The sequence below is a fragment of the Castor canadensis genome, chromosome 7 (assembly GCF_047511655.1).
Source record: "Castor canadensis chromosome 7, mCasCan1.hap1v2, whole genome shotgun sequence".
In the NCBI taxonomy this organism is placed as follows: domain Eukaryota; kingdom Metazoa; phylum Chordata; class Mammalia; order Rodentia; family Castoridae; genus Castor; species Castor canadensis.
In genome coordinates this window covers 129,542,652-129,559,762 of record NC_133392.1, presented here as the reverse complement: position 1 = coordinate 129,559,762, position 17,111 = coordinate 129,542,652, and the positions used below count along the sequence as shown (strand labels likewise).

The 17,111-nt window shown below is 39.8% G+C and overlaps 1 protein-coding gene across 4 annotated transcripts in view; it reads left to right on the top strand.

The window, feature by feature from the left end:
* St3gal3 (ST3 beta-galactoside alpha-2,3-sialyltransferase 3) overlaps window positions 1–17,111 on the top strand; it is a 196,689-nt gene that overhangs the window by 85,209 nt on the left and 94,369 nt on the right. The gene's annotated exons all lie outside the window — the stretch shown is intronic.

Here is a 17,111-nt window from a genome sequence, read left to right as displayed (position 1 = left end):
TAAGAAAACTAGGAATAGAAGGAAAGTACCTCAACATTATAAAAGCTATATATGACAAACCTACAGCCAGCATTATACTTAATGGAGAAAAACTGAAACCATTCCCTCTAAAATCAGGAACCAGACAAGGATGCCCACTATCTCCACTCCTATTCAACATAGTACTGGAATTCCTAGCCAGAGCAATTAGGCAAGAAGAAGGAATAAAAGGAATACAAATAGGTAAAGAAACTGTCAAAATATCCCTATTTGCAGACGGCATGATCCTATACCTTAAAGACCCAAAAAACTCTACTCAGAAGCTTCTAGACATCATCGATAGCTATAGCAAGGTAGCAGGATATAAAATCAACATAGAAAAATCATTAGCATTTCTATACACTAACAGTGAGCAAACTGAAAAAGAATGTATGAAAACAATTCCATTTACAGTAGCCTCAAAAAAAGTCAAATACCTAGGTGTAAACCTAACAAAAGATGTGAAAGACCTTTACAAGGAAAACTATAAACTTCTGAAGAAAGAGATTGAGGAAGACTATAGGAAGTGGAGAGATCTCCCATGCTCATGGATCGGTAGAATCAACATAGTAAAAATGTCTATACTCCCAAAAGTAATCTACATGTTTAATGCAATTCCCATCAAAATTCCAATGACATTCATTAAAGAGATTGAAAAATCTTCTGTGAAATATATATGGAAACCCAAGAGGCCACGAATAGCCAAGGCAATACTCAGTCAAAAGAACAATGCTGGAGGTATCACAATACCTGACTTCAAACTATATTACAAAGCAATAACAATAAAAACAGCATGGTACTGGCACAAAAACAGACATGAAGACCAGTGGAACAGAATAGAGGACCCAGATATGAAGCCACACAACTATAACCAACTTGTCTTTGACAAAGGAGCTAAAAATATACAATGGAGAAATAGCAGCCTTTTCAACAAAAACTGCTGAGAAAACTGGTTAGCAGTCTGCAAAAAACTGAAACTAGACCCATGTATATCACCCTATACCAATATTAACTCAAAATGGATCAAGGATCTTAATATCAGACCACAAACTCTAAAGTTGATACATGAAAGACTAGGAACTACTCTGGAGTTAGTAGGTATAGGTAAGAACTTTCTCAACGAAACCCCAGCAGCACAGCAACTAAGAGATAGCATAGATAAGTGGGACCTCATAAAAGTAAAAAGCTTCTGTTCATCAAAAGAAATGGTCTCTAAACTGAAGAGACCACCCACAGAGTGGGAGAAAATATTTGCCAGCTACACATCAGACAAAGGACTGAGAACCAGAATATATAGGGAACTTAAAAACTAAATTCTCTCAAAATTAATGAACCAATAAAGAAATGGGCAAGTAAACTAAACAGAACTTTCTCAAAAGAAGAAATTCAAATGAGCAAAAACACATGAAAAAATGCTCACCATCTCTAGCAATAAAGGAAATGCAACTTAAAACCACACTAAGATTCCACCTCACCCCTGTTAGAATAGCCATCATTAGCAACACCACCAACAACAGGTGTTGGCGAGGTTGCAGGAAAAAAGGAACCCTCTTACACTGTTGGTGGGAATGTAAACTAGTACAACCACTCTGGAAAAAAATTTGGAGGCTACTTAAAAAGCTAAACATTGATCTACCATTTGATCCAGCAATACCACTCTTGGGGATATACCCAAAAGACTGTGACACAGGTTACTCCAGAGGCACCTGCACACCCATGTTTATTGCAGCACTGTTCACAATAGCCAAGTTATGGAAACAGCCAAGATGCCCCACCACTGACGAATGGATTAAGAAAATGTGGAATCTATACACAATGGGATTTTATGCAGCCATGAAGAAGAACGAAATGTTATCATTCGCTGGTAAATGGATGGAATTGGAGAACATTATTCTGAGTGAGGTTAGCCTGGCCCAAAAGACTAAAAATCGTATGTTCTCCCTCATATGTGGACATTAGATCAAGGGCAAACACAACAAGGGGATTGGACTTTGAGCACATGATAAAAGCGAGAGCACACAAGGGAGGGGTGAGGATAGGTAAGACACCTAAAAAATTAGCTAGCATTTGTTGCCCTTAAAGCAGAGAAACTAAAGCAGGTACCTTAAAAGCAACTGAGGCCAATAGGAAAAGGGGACCAGGAGCTAGAGAAAAGGTGAGATCAAAAAGAATTAACCTAGAAGGTAACACACATGCACAGGAAATTAATGTGAGTCAACTCCCTGTATAGCTATCCTTATCTCAACCAGCAAAAACCCTTGTTCCTTCCTATTATTGCTTATACTCTCTCTTCAACAAAATTAGAAATAAGGGCAAAATAGTTTCTGCTGGGTATTGAGGGGGTGGGGGGGAGAGGGAGGGAGCGGAGTGCGTGGTAAGGGAGGGGGTGTGTAAGGGGGAGAAATGACCCAAGCCTCGTATGCACATATGAATAATAAAATAATAAAAATAATAAAATATTTTATTATAAAATAATTTAAAAAATTCAAATGGAGAAGATAACAAAAAAAAAAAGAGAGCGTTCTTATACAACCTAATAGATATGACCTTGCTAGATGATAAAATCTAACGGAACTGCCATCATATGTGCCATCTGTCATTGATCTGAATGCTGTCAGGCAGCACGTGACTGTGTAGTAAATACTGAACTTCTCTAAAACATAAAAGCAGTATTTTCAGGTTTTTTTAAATTAAAAACTTGTGCTTATTTCACTGTTCATACATTTTTGCATCAGGTTTATGCTTAGAAAGGCTTTACACAATTCTTGTTAAGACTTTTTAATGCTGCTCTCAAAAAATAGAGGTCATTATCATAAGGAAATTTTGTTTACACAGTAAGTGATAAAAGTGTAAAAGATTTTTTACATTCATTAAAACATTTACAATGGTTAAAATTACATTCGAAGTACCTAATAGGTCTTTCTTTTTGCTCATCAAAATGATATTGAAATTTCTTGCAGCAGAATAAATGTATTTCAAATCTACTGTCCCTTTTTTTATCAAGTATTTCAAAGTATTGTGGTGCTTAATTGCAAAATACTCTTATTGTAGTCATCGGCAGCCAGTTTGGAGACCATAAAATGCTACACTAGGTACAAATATACAGAGATATTGGGTATCTGTGAGGACAGGTATTTTGGCCTCCACCTGCAGCTATGCTTCACTGGGAGTCCTTGCCTCTATGTCCCTTGCCTACTGTGCTCCATGAGCTGCAGGAATACATGCTCTTTCAGCAGTTCTTCAGTGACTCCAGGTGTCTGCACTAGAGACATTGCTCTTTGCTCTAACCATAGAGAGGACTAGGCCTCTTCCTGAGATGGGGTGTCTGTGTCTTCCCTGAAATAATAGACATGAAAACAAATACTCAGACTTTAGAATGACTACTTACAAAGTGAGATCTGTGAACCTCAAGGTGGGGGGTTGTCCCAGGGACCATTTGAGAAGATCTTTGAGGTCACAGCTATTCACATATTACCAAGATTTTCCTTGCCTTTTCCACCGATAATTCAAAAGCAAACTGGGTAGGATTTCTCATGCTTTTCATGAAACAAAGCAGTAGCACTGAACTATGCTTGTAGCCATTGTCACATCCCTCCTGGTCACACAGTTAAAAAAAAAAAATAGACCAGTTCTCGGTGCAGCAGTAGCATTTGTTTGTTTGTTTGTTTTGGAGTGCTGAATGTTGAACCCAGGGCCTCACACATGCTAGGCAAGAACTTTTCCACTGAGCTACATCTGCAGTCCAGCAATTATTAAATTAATTAGATTTCTTTCCTTAAGTACACCTCTTTTTAACATTCTTTATGATGAAATGGAAGGTGTCCAGGTCATCTTTGCTGCAGACCAAGTACAGTAGTTGTTTTGATGAAAATCACTAGTATGATTGTGTTGCCAGCTAAACTATCTGCATTTTTCATGAATCACCATCTTTACTTGAAAGATAAACTATGATTTTTGAAACTTTGGAGTTTGACAGACATTTCCTCAGTAATGAAAGTGAGCATACCATTTAAAGGAAGTAGCTGACAGTGTTTTGTTACAGGGATTGAATGTGAGCATTCAAGTGAAAATTAGGATTTTAGAAAACATAGTTCTACTGGATAGCTACCCAGTACTTAATTAGACAAGGACAGTGGTCTGACCCTATATCAGTTTCAGAAACATCCCCTGCCTGCTTAAAAAGAATGTGCATTCTCCATTTGTTGCACATAAGGTTCTCTGTATGTCAGTTACCTCAAATTAAGTAATTACTCAGTCAAATCTTCTGGTTTTATGAACCTGAGTTTTCAGCAGTTTATGTGTTTTCCATTATGATTATAGGAGACCAATTGTATATTTGTCCTTGTAATTCTGCTTTGTATAAGAACAGGTTCATTAATAGGCACACACATGCTTTGGTGCCTGACTTCCTTTTGTTTTAAGTCGTTTCTGAACCTTTCGGGAGTTTGTATGAATTCTGCAGTTTTTGTTTTGTTTTGTTTTTAACCAGTAATGTATATGAATTTTTTACTGTGACAGAAATGACTAACTTACCCCTTTGAAGGGGCCATGGTTAATGGTTAATTTTAAAAGCTTTCAGTGTCTGAAAAATCACTTTGTACATCCACAGCTCTGACCTAGTGCAGGTACCAGAGGAGAAGAGCAGACATTTATATCACCCAGACCACTTTCCACCTGGAGCTGGGCAGAGGATGCACATGTGCTTCTCAGTCAGTGGTTTTTGTAATCCTGGGCTTTCCGGCCTGGCAGAGGCAGGAAGCCTAAGCCACCAGACTAAACATTTCTCTTTCATTGTGCAGCTGCTGGGACAAGAGTATCTTCAGGTGCTAGGAGAGCTGCATGTGAATATCAGTGCTTATTGTACCTGGACTAGGGAATACCAGTCTGATGCTCTTTGTACAAATTTAGGATCAGTGCATGATGGTGAGACCTGGACCTTCCTGGGGACAAATTGTCTCTGAAGTATTGGTATACTTAAAATACCATTTCCTTTGTAGGCATTGATTCACATGCAACTCCAAGAACACATTTGTGTAAATGGAATGCTCTGGAATCTGTACCTTTATATTCCCAAGCAAAGAGGCTCTGCCCCTGTATGCCCAAGCATTGAGCCTGGCCTTCCTGTTTGCCTTTTTTTCAAGTGTGCACCTCTTAAAGAATACATGAAGCTTTCTTGGTAGTCAGGAAACTGTACAAAAATTAGATCTTCAGTAACCTGAATATGTGGCTGGAGCTGAAAGCAAAGCCTTGTCAGGTAAGATCCTTTGTTGGGATAGAGCCAGGCCAGTTACTTGTGACTTAGGAGGCTCGGGAAATCTTTGTAGAGAAGGCTAAAGTTCAGGCCTTTGTAAATTATGGGGAAGAATTGCCTTGGCAAACTGGGAGTTTTCAGAAGAGCTCACCAAAGCAAAAAGCCAGAAATTGAAATGGGGGTACGAGGGGCATTAAACAGGGAAACAGATATTTGTACCTAGGAAGAGCTGGAGGAGACCCTCTATGGATAGGGAAGTGTGATATAATCACCTGATAGACTGGGAGCCAAGAATGGCCAAAGCAAGGGAAGCACTGCTGTGAATGACAGTGAGGCTTGTAACCTGGAGAGGCGCCGCTGCTACTGCCATCATTGCCACCACCAGTCTGTCCCCCTCTCTGCAAGAAGTAAAGGACAAAGAATCCAGATCTCAGGACTACTCCTTAGGCTCTCCTGGTCATTTAGTCACTCCATTCTTTTATTTATTGAACACATTTATGGAACACCAACTCTGCGCCAGACCTTACTTATATAGTAGGTGGTAGAGATACAGGGCAAGATCTGCCCTTAGGAAGACTTGTAATATTATTGGACATGGGTCACATACTAAGGGGGAGAATGCACACAGAAGGACTAGGGAAAGGGAAGGAAACCTAAAACTTGAATGTGTTTGATGTGTTCACTGTAAAGGAGCAAATTTAGTAATCTTAAACTGGCAGAAGGGAAGATGGGAAGGGGACTAGGAAGTAGTGAAGAGGTCTGATAAAGATGAACCAGTGTGGGTTGCAGTACACATGTGTATGGAAGCAACACTAGGACTCTCTCTGTAGAGCTGTCTTTATCTCAAACTAGTAAAAATGCTATGTCTTTCTTATTATCTCTTATGTTTTCAACAAAATCAGAGAACAAGAGGACGAAACAGGTTCTGCCCAGAAGTAGGTGGGGGGAGGTGTCGTGAAGATGGCCTAAACAGTGTATACACATGTGAATATACGTAAAAACAAAATTTTAAAAAAGGAAAACTCAAATACTTGTAAGTTAGGAGTTTTTATTTGTAAGCAGCAGAAACTAACTTAGGCTAAATTCAGGGAAAAAAGAAGGAAATTTGCCAGAAGGGTCTGGATACCCGCAGAATCAAATTAAAAGCCAAACATCTAGCCCCCCCAGAAAGGACATGAAGGGCAGTACCAGTTTTAGGAATTGTAGGTTATTGAGGATCTAAGCTTTGTACCACTCCTTACGAAGTTCCCAGACTAGTAGGGAAACTTAATGTAGTCTTTAGGAGGTATACATTCAAAAAGAAAGCAACTAGAACACTTGTTGCTTTCTTTAGCACACTTGTTTTTCTCCCTGGTGTCACTTCTTAGTGTTTGTCTTTCTGGTGTTTAAGGAAGAAGGAGTTCAACCAACTACTTTTTGTCAAGTACCTACACCTTGGACACACATCCCACCAACAGGTCCTACCACTTATCTGCAGTGGGAAAAGAGCAGTTCTCTCAAGGAGCACATTTCTAAAAATGGCAAAAACAACAGATCTGAACTTCAGGCTCGTGGGCAAAGAATGGTAGAAACATAATAGTAAGTTTGGTGGAGAGGACAGACAGGTGACACTTAGGCTAACAGTATAAATCAGAGAAGGTGGCGTTCACTCAGTATTCACTTAACATGCCAAACACTGCAACAGTTGATGCAGTTGTGAGGAAAACCAGAAAAGCTTTTATGAAACTTCTAGACTAGCAGAGGCAGAGGCACCAGTCAGGTAGTCTGATAATTGTGTGATTGCAAACTATGAGGGAAGAATACAATGTGTCAAAGGATCATGTAAGAGAAGCACAATCTAGACAGGAAGGGCAAGGAATGAATGCCCTGGTAAAAGAGCACATTGAAGTAGGATCTGAAAAATGATCTGTAGTTAACCAAATAAAGAGGCAAGGACACATTTCAGGAAGAAGACTCTGCTTGTGAGAAAAAAAATCCCATGTTGAAATAACTCCTCACTTATTCCAAGAACTGAGTACTATAATCACAGCACTCAGGAGACAGAGGCAGAAAGACTGTGAGTTTGAGGACAGCATGGGTTACATAGTGTGACCCTATCTCAAAACACACAAACCAAAAAACCCCAAAGGGACTGAAAGAAGGCCAAAATGGCCAGAACACAGAACAGGTAGAGACTGGCCACATCACAAAGCTTCTTGTTATATAAGAATATCTGTTAAATTCAGCTTTGGTGATGGCAGTATCTTGAAGGATGAGTAGGTTATTTATAATCAGGTGAGTGAGGGCGTTACAGGGGAAATATCTTCAATAGCTCTCAAGCATAAAGGCAGAAAGGAGTGGCAGAAGATGAGGCTAAGAAGACAGATTAACAGGTGAGGCTGCATGGTCTGCACAGTGGCAAAGACACAGCAAAAGCAATGATGGTGGTACAGGGAGAAAAGTCTATGTTTAGAAATGAAGGATAAGCTAGGCATGGTAGTATGCACTTGTAATCCCAGCTACTCAGGAGGCTGAGGCAGGAGGATCACTTGAGTCCAGGAGTTTGGGTCAGCATAGGCAATATAATGAGACCCCATCTCAAAAAGAGAGAGAGAGAGAGAGAGATAATAACCAATGTGAAAAGGGATTCTGAAAAATACTTAAAGGAAAAGCATGTACAAAGGCCTGGAAATGATAAAGAAGATAAAATAATTGCGTCTGCCTGGAGCATAGAAGATGGAAGGGGCAAGGTAGGAACAACATGGAATTTTTAAAATAAAGTAGGAGTAGTCACTGTGGGCCATATCATGAAAGATTTGAAAACCAAGAGATTGGGATTTATTCTGAAAATAATAGAGTACATTTAAAGGCCTTAAGCAGGATTGCGTCATAACTATCTTTGTCTTAAAGAATGATAGCTCTAGTTGCCCCACAGAGAACCTCCTATTGAGGGACAAGACAAGAAACAGGGAACCTTGGTAGGAGGCTGTTAACATAATCCAGGTGAGAACTGAAGTTGGTTTAGTCAAGGATCACAGAAATGGAGAAAAGTGAATTTGCAATCCCTTTAGGAGATAGAATTAAAAGAAAATGGTGGAGTGGCTTAAGTGGTAGAGCACCTGTCTAACAAGCATAAGACCCTGAGTTCAAACCCCAGTACCACCAAAAAAAAAGGTCATGATCTAATTGACTACATGACTTGAGAGAGGCAGGATCCAGGAATCCTTTTGGGTTTTAACCTTGGAACTAGATCAATAGTGGTGCCATATGTTAAGGTAGGAAATATAGGGAGATGGAGCACTTCAGGGTGTGTGTGAGGTTGATAAAGATGATCTTGGTAGAGCATCCTGTTTTAAGTGTCTATAGGACATCACAGTGGAAATGTCAAGGGGATGTATGGCTAGACAGGAGTCTGTTAGTGATTTGGAGCTCATTAGTAATTTGGTTTGGGTTCAGTGGAAAGATAATTGGGCAGGCTAAGCTGAGTGTTGAGTAAGGTAAAGTTTAGAATGCACAAGGAAAAAGTGAATGAGAAACAACTGAAAAAATTAGCCAAGCATGGTGGCTCATGCCTGTCCTCCCAATATGACCTTCGTGAAGTCAAGGCCAGCCTGAGCTACATAGCAAGACCCTGTTTCAAAACAAAACAAAAAACTTCTAAGAATTGACTAAAAAACAGACAAAATATGTGAAAAAAATTTGTGCAGACCTGAAGCAGTAGGTAGCAAGAATACTGATTTCTGAAAGAAGGGAAACCAATGAGATTTGTCCTGTAACTCCCCAACCTAGCCACCTGGAGACAGTTCCAGGCCACAGTGTATGGAGGAGCACCCAAGCAGAACGCAAGACCCTTCCTAAGTTGAGACAGTTGACAACTTGAGGAGGCCAAGGCAGCTAGCTAGAATTCTCAGGCAGATTACATGAGAGGAGAGAGCTGCACAGAGAGCTCTGTGGATGTGTAGTGGGTCTCCTTGAACTTCTCAGCTGATAAGTGCATGTGGATGTGAAACAACCAGAAGAGGGAAAGAACCACTAGAAAGGAGCAGGCAGGATAATAATCCCTACAAATCACAAAGGGCTGGGATCAGTGGGAAAACTTCATAAAACATGGGGCATCCCATTGTATACTGAGAAGAATTTTGCCTTAGTAGCAGGACAAAATTAGGGTATAAAATTAGCCTAGACTAAAAGTCCACTCTTGCCTCTAACCTTTAAAACTTCTAACCCTTCAAAGCTTAAAAAAAACAAGCCTTGAAAGAATCAAGCTGTTAAATAAATTTTTTTTTACTGTTTTATTATTCATATGTGCATACAATGCTTGGGTCATTACTCCCCCCTGCCCCCACCCCCTTTAAGTAAATTAACTGCTCCTCAACATAATTAATTAATTACCTGCCCTAGCAAGGTAAAATTCACATGACTGGCAACCATTCAAATATTACCAGGCAATTTAGAGAAGCATAAAAGTACAATCAGAATGCAGAGAAAATCCAGTCAGTAGAAAAAAGCCTAGAGCTAACACAAATGTTAGCATTAGTAGACAGGGATGTTACAACAAATTCCGTATGTTCAAGAAGGTAGAGGAAAGCATGGAAAGATATAAAAGGAACTTCTAGAAGTGAAAATTACAATGACTGAGTTGAAAAATATACTGGATAGATCGCCAGCAAGTTAGACACAGTAAAAGAAAAGAGTAGTGAGCTAGAAGATATGTCCATAGAAGCTATCCAAAATGAAACAGATTGAAAAATTACTGGGATAATTAATGACATGACTGAGCTTTAGACAACCTCATGTATACATAATTGAAAGAGGAAGGCTGGAAAAATATTTTCAGAAATAACTGCTAATTTATTTTTTAATTTTGATAAAAATCCACAGACTAAGAAGCCCAGTGAACCCCAAACACAAGAAAGATGATAGAAGTCAAAGGAGGGCACAAATAGGCACTCCCTTCTTTCTACTCCCAGACAGGTGGCATGGAGAGCAGAAAACAGCCTCTCCTGTATTGAAATACACTGCATCTATGTATGGGTGTGGGGGAGGATGGAAAATACAGCCTTTCCTGGAGAGCCTCAGGCAAAGCAGAGCCTTATAGGGCAGAGCCAGACCTCAGTTTGGGCAGCAGGTAGAGTGAGGGAAGACAGGTGGTGGGAGCAAATTTGAGGGCATTAGAAGGATTTTAGTAGGAAGTTGTCAGAGAAATAGGAGCACCCACCAGGGAATAAAGAGTGAAAACAAGGTCTGTGGCCCATTACATCTGGAGATTCAGATAGCTCAGAGTCTTGCAAAGATTGTTCCTTCCATCCTGAGGTGCCTTTGTTTGTTCAGGACAGAACATTCCTTCTTCTGGTAAATACTCCTTCTCACTATGTGTGCCATGGGGACTTTTCATTGTACCTCTCCGCCTTCAGTATCTGAAATTAGATTAGGAGTAAAGAACTGCCCTTCCCCAGGGGTTTGCCATCAGGAATAGAGTGGCCAAGTCATAGTCCCTTTTCCATGGTGGAGCTGAAGTGTGTTACTGGTAGTTGCTGGTGGCAGAGTTATGAAGAAAGCTCATCTGTGGAGAGTGAAGCCCGCTGAGAGAGGCCTGATGGCATTCTGGTCAGTTTCAGCAGTCCCTAAAGCCCTACACACTCTGGCCCCTCCCACAGTTTGGTTATATGTACCATTAAATTCCCCAGTTGGGCAGAGGATGTAGCTTAGTGATAGAGCACTTACTTAGTATGCATGAGACCCTGGGTTTGACACCCAGCACCACAAAATAAACAAAACTAATCATGTAAATTGCCCTGCTTGCCTAAGTTAATGAAACTAGTATGTTGTACATGCAGGACACATCTGGGGTTAATCACAGAAATCATTTTGACCCCTCCCTTTAAAATGTTTTCAGGGTGGGAAGTCTAGTGAAGTTCTTGATACCTCTGAGGTAATCAAAATTCATAGTCACTTTACACAATAGTTGTGACTTTCTTTTTTTGTTTGTTCTTTTTTTCTTTTTTGGTGGTACTGGGGTTTGAACTCGGGTCTCACGCTTGCTAGGCAGGCACTCTACACTTGAACTACCACTCCTGCCCTTTTTTTTTTTTTTGGTTGGATATTTTTTGAGATAGGTTTTCAGGAACTGCGATCCTCCTGATCTCTGCCTCTTGAGTAGCTAGGTGTGAGATACCAGTGCCCGGAATGTGGCTTTTAATTAATTCAAAACTCCTCTCCTTGCATTAGGCCTTAATACCTGCAGGTGCCTGACCCAAGGCCTGTGATTTTCCCTTCTCTCCTTCCCTAGTTGCTGACTGCTATTTTTGACCTCTCTGGGACAGTAGAAGGGAGAGAGAGAGTGGGAACAGAAACATTTAGAATACTATCTGTGTTCTCTGAACCCGCAAGTATTTAAAGCTAACTCTTAGAAGGTACTCTTGTAGGCATTTTTCAGACCCCTGTTCATCCTGGGAACCTCACTTCATTCCTCACAGCTTCTGGAAATCTGAATGTGTGTTCCTGCTTCTGGCAGCTGAGTTACCTGAATTCTCTGGGCAGATGTTTTGGAAATGAACTAAAACAACCCCACCCTAGTTCATTTATGCATCCCTTTCTGCAGCAGATTGTGGGAGTGCAGGCCAGCTCCCATATAGCTCTCTCCTTACTGGCTACCCCATCTTACCCTGTCCTTAGACTTGTCAACCAGGAGGACCTTCAATAGGGGCAGCTCACTGTGCCCCCATTCTGCCCATCAAGGAAGTGATGTTATTTTTTAAATCCTCTCTTCATCTGTAATAACTGATTACAGTTCAATTACATAGCAAGGTTTCAGATATTTCCTTTGAAATTCTGCTCTCACTTTATGTCTGAAATTCATCACCTTAGAAGCCTGACTGAAGCATTCTTTTCATGTTAATTTATTTATATTTATGACTGCTGTGATCAAGTGATCCTGATAAGAACAGTCAACAATATTTATTGAGCATCTACCATGTGCAGCCCCAGCCCTCATCAGCTTGCCAGTCTAGGCCACCTTACGGTTTTCCCCCAAGCTAAATCCTGCCCATAGGCATGTTTTGGTTGATCCACATAATCTTTAGTTTCTTTCTTCAATGAGAAACTTTACCTTAAAAAAAAAAATTCCCAGCTTGGAGTAAAGCTAAAAGATGTGGTAACACTGGACCTGTATCACTGGTTGGCAAGTTAGGAGTCGGTGGAGGCTGCCCTTCAATAGGGCATGCCACCCCTGCATGGGCTTCATTCTCATGGACTGGGATTTGACACTGAAGCCAAGAAAGTTACCTCTTTTTAAATTAGGGAATAAAGGGGAATGGTACTCATGGTACTCATGTCTCTCAATAAAAGAACAGATAAAGCAAGAAAGACATGGAAGGGAAAAAAATTTCTTTAGAAATGCAAAGGGTTGGCTTGGTATTGATGTAGCTCAGTGGTAGGGGTTTGCCTAACATGCACAAAAACCTGGATTTAATCCCAGCACTTCAGGGGCAAGGAGGAGGAAAAACCAGAAATGTAAAGTGTTTGTATTTGTTTAATGTGGAATGTGTGTGTGAGTGTGTGTGTGTGTGTACAAAATAAAACTCAAGATGCCATTTGAAAATAAACCATTGATATAATTGTGGTTACTATGCAGCAAGTATATGTGGAGAGGAGATACTGAATAGAAAAAAAAAAAAAAAAAGACATTGCAGAAGTGTTCTGCCTTTCTTCTCCCATACCCCACACTAGGGATTGAACTCAGGGCCTTGAGCATGCTAGGCAAGTACCCTTCCACTGAACTATATCCCTAGTTCTTTTTTTTGTGTGTGGTACTGGGGTTTGAACTCAGGGTCTCATGCTTCTAGGCAGGTGCTCTACTACTTGAGGCACTCCGTCAGCCCTTTTTTGTGTTGGCTATTTTTGAGATAGGGTCTCTCAAACTATTTCCCTGGGCTGACCTCAAACCACAGTCCTGATCTCTGACTCCTGAGTAGCTAGGATTACCAGTGTAAACCATTAATGTGGCCCCTCCTCAACCCTTTTAAAAACTATTTTGATACAGGGTCTTGCTAAATTGCCCAGCCTGGCCTCAAATTTTGGATCATCCTGCCTCAGGCCCTGAGTAACTGGGATTACAGGGATGTGTCTTCACACACTCAGCTAAGGTTTTTGGTTTTTTTTCCCCCTTAACATAACTGCAGTAAGTGGTGTGAGCTACTGCAAGGGGATTACATTCTACCACTTTCCTCATGTGTGTATGTTCTTATTTGGCCCCTGATGTTTGAGTTTGCAACAAGGGGGGAAGGTGTTGGGCTTCTTTGGAAGAAATCCACCAGGGTATGGGTACATTGTGAGTGCTCAGGTCTGAGGAACAGCAGTATGATGGCTGCCCCAGGGTTGTTACCACATGGGACAAGCAACATGTATTTGGCAAGTTGACGAGGTATCCTTTTCACAGAGTGACAAAATAGCAGTGTTGAAAGAGTATTAAACTTAGAAACTAATTTTACAAATTGCATTTTCAGGTTTTTTTTATTGAAGTCTTTTTTTGGGGGGAGGGGTTCCTACCAGTTTTTTATATAAATTCTTGATATTTTAAGGAAAGTTTCATCTGTCTGAATCAGAGTAAAACCAGCATTATCTGAGGAATGCTTCACTTGCCCAAGGGAATTCTCTTGGGAAGCAAGCCTTCTGTTGAGTTATGTGTCCTAGTTGGTATCTTCAGTGTTCAAAAGAGGATATCTTCTCTCACGGTAGCTCAACTAATTGTGAAAGCCAGCAGTCTGTCTTAATTGGCCTTTCAGGATGACTCCTGTGTAGCACTTCCCTCTCTTGGCCATTCATTGCTAATTAGAGGTTGAGTTCCTCAAAAGCCTTGCTGCCTGGCCTTTTCCATCTAGTGTTTTGATCTTGGTGTTTTGTTTTATCCTCAGAATGAGTCAGCCAGCTGACAGCTGCATTCATAGACCACCTTATTTTGACATAGACATACTCTACAATCACCGAGTAAAAGTATAAGCACCAGTCCCATGGCACGCCCATCATGTTCCTTATGCAAAATATTTGAGGACTCAGGAAATTTTCCTTGAGTTGAATAGTTTCCATTCTCCTGGCTTATTTTGTGGATACTATGAACCATTAAATGAGTGCTTTGCATGTAGTTTTAGCTTTGAAAAATCTTGGAGACAGATCTATAATTCTGCAGGAAGCACATGGGGCTGCAGGACATTCACCTTTGGTATTCTCCAGTTATAACTTATTATTTCTCATATGCTTATTTCCCACTTGGTCCCTAGATTCCTTTTTAAAAGCTTAATATTGACAATATAATTTTGTAAAATTGTTCCAGCATCACTTTATTTTTTTTCTCCTCCTCCTCCCCCTCCCCCTCCCCTTCTCCCCCTCTCCTCCTCCCCCTCCCCTCCCCCTCCTCCTCCCTTCTTCTTCTTCTTTTCTTCTTCTTCTTCTTCTTCTTTCTTCTTCTTCTTTCTTTTCTTCTTTTCTTTCTTTCTCTTTCTTTCTTTCTTTCTTCTTCTTTCTTCTTCTTCTTCTTCTTCTTCTTTCTTTCTTTTCTCTTTTCTTTCTTTCTTCTTTCTTTCTTTCTTTCTTTCTTTCTTTCTTTCTTTCTTCTTTCTTTCTTTCTTCTTTCTTTCTTTCTTTCTTCTTTCTTCTTCTTCTTCCAGGGGGTCACATTGTGACATTTGCAAGAGTGAATTTACTACTGGAATAGTTTCAACCAGTCTCATTTTTTTCATTTTCATACATGAGTACATAATTTTTCCACCATATTCACCCTTTTTTTCCTTATATCCTCCCCCACTCTCACTGGTACCAACACCCCAGACATGGCCTGATTTTCCTTCCTGTTCCTGTTTTCTGTTTTCTTTTTTAAAGACATTTTTGTTTGTTAAAGATAGCTATACAGGTTGTTTCATTGTGACAGTTCCATATATATATATATAAAATAACCTGAATTGGTTCATCTCCTCTATTTTTCTCCTTTCTACTTTAGTCCCCTTCTTATGGTGATTTCAATAGGTTTAAAAATTCTATATTCATCTTGTATAGAAAGTATACCAACCATATTCACCTTCTTAACTTCCTTCTTTTACCCTCCTTCTCTTGTATGTGACCTCCTCTTAGCATAGCCTGTTTTGTTTTTTGTTTTTTTTTTCTTTTGCGGTACTGGGGCTTAAACTTAGGTCCTACACCTTGAGCCACTCCACCAGCCCTTTTTTTGTGATGGGTGTTTTCGAGATAGGGTCTCGCGAGCTGTTTGCCTGGGCTGGCTTTGAACCGTGATCCTCCTGATCTCAGCCTCCTAAGTCACTAGGATTACAGGTGTGAGTCACCAGCGCCCGGCCTGCATAGCCTGTTTTTTTAGAATATTGCTTGTATTTGTATTTATATTCCACAGATGATAGAAAACATGTAACCTTTGGCTTTCTGAACCTGGCTAACTTCACTTAAGATGGTGTTCTCTAGTTCCATCCATTTACCTGCAAACGACAAAATTTCATTCTTTTTTATGGCTGAATAAAATTCCATTATATATAAATACCACATTTTCTTAATCCATTCATCAGTAGTGGGGCATCTTGATGTTTCCATAGCTTAGCTATTGTGAATAATGCTGTAAACCCAGTAAACAAGGGTGGTATAGATGCTTTTATTGTAACCTGACTTATATTCCTTTAGGTATATCCCTAGAGTGGTATTGCTGGATTATATGGCAGTTCTGTTTTTAGTTTTACCAAAAACTCCTAGATATCATAAACACCTTCAGCAAAGTAGGAGGATACAAAATCAATTTACAAAAATCAGTAGCCTTTCCATATACCAACAATAAACAGACTGAGAAAAAGTATAGGAAAACAATTCCATTTACAATAACTTCAAAAAAATACCTAGTGTGTGGAGGGACGTGGCCCAAATAATGTATATACATGTAAGTAAATGTAAAAATGATAAAATTAAAATAATAAAAAAATATCTAGGAATAAACTTAACAAAGGAAGTGAAAGACCTCTACAATGAAAGCTATAAACCACTGAAGACAGAAATTGAAGAAGTCTACAGAAGATGGAAAGATCTCCCATGCTCATGGATTGGCAGAATCAATATTGTGAAAATGGCTATATTACCAAAAGCAATCTACATGTTCAGTGCAATCTCTATCAAAATTCCAATGAAATTCATCACAGAGATTGAAAAAAAACAACCCTAAAGTTCATTTGGAAGCACAAAAGACCGCAAATAGCCAAGGCAGTAATGAGCAAAGAGAGCAACACTGGAGATATCACAATACCCGACTTCAAACTATACTACAGAGCCATAGCAATAAAAACAGCATGGTACTGGCACAAAAACAGATATGAACACCAGTGGAACAGAACAGAAGACCGGGATATGAATCAACACAGCTATGCCTACCTGATTTTTGACAAAGATGCCCAAATCATTCTTACTTTAAAATGAGGCAAAAGTTAAAATCTTAAATGACTTATATTTGATGAGAATGTCTTACCAATTTGTTTTTAAACTTTATTTGAAATTCCCTCTTCTTTATGTAACCATATCTATCAGTTCTCTGATTACCACAGAAAGAATTGTTCCACATCTTCACCCCATAGTTACTTTGGCTCATTCAGCAGACATTGTACTCAGAGCTTAAAAGAAACAGAGAGTCTTCTGACCTCTCTCTTCTCCAGAGTGCAGTTCATAGTTTACCAAATTTCAGTTTTAAGTACCCCATTTATGCAGGAAGACAATTCTATTATCAGCATAGGACTGGTTGGCCTAGAAGACCTGGGAAATACTTGACATTGAACCTGGTTCTTCACAAAACAGATATTCAGCAGATGTTTTGTAACTTAAAGTTAGT